Here is a 4,053-nt window from a genome sequence, read left to right as displayed (position 1 = left end):
AACCCTCCTCCTTACGAAAGCTTGAAAAACTCACCTTTTTACAAAATTATATCCCTTATTACGAAACAAAAGAACCTCCTTCTTATGAATCATTAGTTCCTCCTAACGACGAAACTTTAAAAACCAACGAAACATTAAAAGTCCGTTTATCTCAAAAAGTAAAATAAAAACAAGAAGAACTTTCCAGTGTTTATAAACCTTTCAAATTGAATAAATAGTTTTTTATTTTAGATGGTAAAGTCTAATGAATATCAAACCATGTTGGAAAGCGAAGCTCATTATTTTAAGGAATATTTAGCAATATAAAACGAGAAAAAAATTAAAGTCTTATTTGGGAAAAAAACAAATAGTTACTCAAAACGTTCTGTTAACAAAAATACTAGAAATCAAATAGAAATTGCTTCACTCTAAAAATTCTTGATAATTATAAAAGTCGCAATCTTTACAAAGGCAACATCACTTTTTATATTTTATATTTCGAATTTAAACTTAAAAATAATTTTAGCATAACATTTTTTTAGATAACTATTATATTTTAGGATCTACGATACCTATTGAATCGTACGTTTCTTAAACTTTATTACTTTATTAAATTCAAAACAGACCGCATTCAATAAAGGAATTGTGAAAAAGAGGACTTGCAGTTCCAAAAAATTAAATAAATTTAAAATACCAGAAACCAAACAAATGTTTATACGTTTATCTTGCAAACAATTGGCTGAAATGATTATAAAATATTACATTAAACTACTTGACTTTACGTTAGTATAGATACAAAATATTTATATTATAATGACATGAAATATTGTCATCATGATGATATGTTCATAAGACTTCAATAAATGATGTTTAATTTTAAAAGATAATTTTTTTCATTTTTTAGAAAAAAATGATTTTTTTTTCAGACGAATTTAGAAAGAATATAAAAATATATGAAAAGATTACTGTTAATTTATAAAATATTAGCATGCAGTTTATTAGATGGAATTGCAAGACAATGTGAATTATTATCTTGAAAAAAAATTGTATCAGTTTATAATATTTATAATAACGAATACATTGAATTTTTTAGATTTATAAAAATAATGTTTACTGTATTACCGCATGTTGCCACACTGACTATAGAAGAAGTTTTGTTTTTAATATAAGAATCCAAAAAAATCACACTCTTATTCAAGATAAAAACGACAAGTATCATCATTTTAGTTCGTTTCAAAAAATTTTAAAAGAACCAATATCGTTTTAACAAATCAAGGAAGAATAAATTAAATTTAACAAATATGTGAAAAAACATGAAGAATAGAAATATATTTTACACTATTTTATATTTCTTTTCGTGTTTTTAAACAAGAATTGTTTATATCCGTTTGAAAATATATTCAGTTTTTGTACAAAACAAAATATTAATAACTCAACTCTTTTTTTTTAATCAAGGCGATAAATGTTTTGTTTCTCCATATCATCTTTTATAACACGTGAAACAATGATAGAATCCTGTTAAAATGTCTAAACTTTTTTGAATCTCTTCTTTCTTTTTGCTAGTATTTGTATCCGAATATAAACGGCTTTTTATAAAAATTATAACAATTCCAAAAGTACTAAATTCTAATATTCTTCATAGAATTTTATAAAACATTTTTCAGATTTTTTTGAAATTACAAACACAGGTTTTTTGTCTGTTGCAAGAACGTTATCTATATTACTAAAATTAGTTCTTATTAAAAACGAAGTGATTTCTTTTTTATATTTCCTTCAACTTTTGAAATAGCTCTTTCTCTTTAAAAGCATTTTATTTATAAATGATTTTTTTTTAAAAAAACTTTTTATACTGTACTAGTTAAGGGGGTTTTAAGAAAATAACAATTAAAGAAACATACTATTTATTAAACATAATAATAAAAACTATATAAAAATACAACACAGTTGAAAATGGGTGTTGAAATGCTGCAAAAAAAAAATTTATTTTAAGCTTTTATAAAAAAATTAAAAATAATAAAAAAAATCCAAGTTATCCATAACATGTCGTGGAGGAGGTCTAGGTGATGGTGGAGGAGGAGTGTTGGGTGTTGAAGGTGTAAATGTTTGTGTAGTTTGTGAAGCTCGAGGTGTTTGCAATCCTTTATCTGAAATTACAACTATAAAGTTATTAAAGTATAAACTATTAGAACAGTATTATTTATAAACTGAAAAAATATTTTATTTTCAAAAGAACTTACTGCATGTGTTTATAGATTCTGAAGGTTCTACAGATTTTGTATCTTTATTTATAAAAAATACTCTCTTTTTTAGAAAACTATTATTTAAAAAAAAAGCTATTAAATAAATAAAACAAATAAACCTGAACTTCCTTATCAAATCATGCGCTCTATGCGATCTAACGCCACCTGCACACATTGATCCATTCGGTTTTCTATAAAAATTTCGTACTTTTTAAAAAAATTTAGTGAAAATCTTTAAAAATTTATTTTAAAAAAACTTACGAGTAATTTGATGAATTAGACGGTTCAAATGACTTTGTTGCTTTAATTGAACTTGTTCTATAAAAATTTTTATTATATACTTATACTTAATGCGCTTTTCTAATATAAATTTATATGAAAAACAAATACTTACCAGGATCAACATCGGGGAGAGTCCCGAAATGTTTCCGCTCCCCGCGGAACATCCTGTAGGAACATCCGGAGTACAGATCCTAGAGGAACATCGGGAGAGGGAACATAGTTGCCTTCAGATACGTATGGCTGTGCAACCTAATTTTAAAAAATCATGTATTAAGTATATATTTATATCTTTACATGTGTAAAATAGAGTTCTACATACACCAAATGGTTTTTTCATTTCGGTTTTCTTCCACTTGTAATTAATGTAATAATACATCTCAAAAACAATTGTATAAATGAAAATTTAAATAAAATATAATAAATAAACAATAAAAACTTACGATAAATATTTTCTTTTACAAAACCTTGTTAAAAACGCAACTATAAAAAAATTTAAATAACTTTCCTACGCCATTTTTTTTATATTTTTATAATAAACAACTTCATACTTACAGATACTCGTTGAACTGTTTACTAAAGCATTAGCAAAGATTACAGTATTTTTATTCGCAATGTTACGCTGTGCAAGCTTTGTAAAAAGAAAGGATTAAAATAAGATAACAACACGTGACACTATACAAATTTTATAAAAAGAAAGGATTAAAATCACATGCCTACGCATGTGACAGATTTTTTTTGTTTTTAAAGTGGTTTAAACATTTTTGTTGTTTAACTTTTTTTTTAAAGTTATTTTTTGGTTTAATCCTGTAACAGTTCTGTGTTCTTTTTAAATAACGGTTGCTATTAGTCCAGCTTTTTTTTGAAGCGGTTTCTAAATGTCCCGTGTTTTTGAAAAACATGATGTTTTTTTACTAATAAATTAACAAAGTTTTTTTACTAATTTCAACACTATTAAACACTACAAAATGTTAATCTTTAAGTTTAAGAATATATAATCATAACCAAGTAGAAAACAATATTGGGGGCGATATTGTCTACAATATTGCCATAATATTGCAAACTATATCGCGCCAATATTGCAATGTGAACATTTTGCCAAAAATAGCCAATATTGGCGCTACAATATTGCGCTAAGATTTTTAAGTCAATATTGACTAATTTTGGCCGTACATTATTGCGCCTATATTGTTAAGTTAATAATAGCCAATATTGGCTAAATGTTCCCATTTCAATATTGGTGCGATCATATTTACAATGTTGCGCCAATATTGTAAACAAATCGCGCTAATAATGGAGGTATAATACTGGCCAATATTAGCGTAATATACTTTACAATATTATCATAATATTGTTAACTATTAGGCCAATATTGAGTATTTTCGTTTAAGTTTTTATCACTAAATAATAATAAAAAACAATATTGTCTTTTAAAAATTTTTAGTAATTAAAATTTATAACAGTTTTCTTGCTTAAGTGATATTATAGTAACAGGCTGATTTATTCTTTTGAATCAAACAGGTTATAGTCTAGATGACAATGATCATAAAACGCT

At 25.2% G+C, this 4,053-nt stretch overlaps 1 long non-coding RNA gene across 1 annotated transcript; it reads right to left on the bottom strand.

The window, feature by feature from the left end:
• Window positions 1-1,936: 1,936 nt before the first annotated feature.
• LOC136087200 (uncharacterized) lies at window positions 1,937-3,062 on the bottom strand. The gene is made up of 5 exons (XR_010641615.1): window positions 2,942-3,062; window positions 2,614-2,750; window positions 2,481-2,537; window positions 2,339-2,410; window positions 1,937-2,123 (listed from the first exon to the last, which is right to left on the bottom strand). It is a non-coding gene; the product is annotated as an uncharacterized LOC136087200 (long non-coding RNA).
• Window positions 3,063-4,053: the final 991 nt, after the last annotated feature.

The sequence above is a fragment of the Hydra vulgaris genome, chromosome 11, assembly GCF_038396675.1.
Source record: "Hydra vulgaris chromosome 11, alternate assembly HydraT2T_AEP".
In the NCBI taxonomy this organism is placed as follows: domain Eukaryota; kingdom Metazoa; phylum Cnidaria; class Hydrozoa; order Anthoathecata; family Hydridae; genus Hydra; species Hydra vulgaris.
Note: the sequence above shows the minus strand (reverse complement) of the source record. Positions and strands in the feature narration are given on the sequence as shown.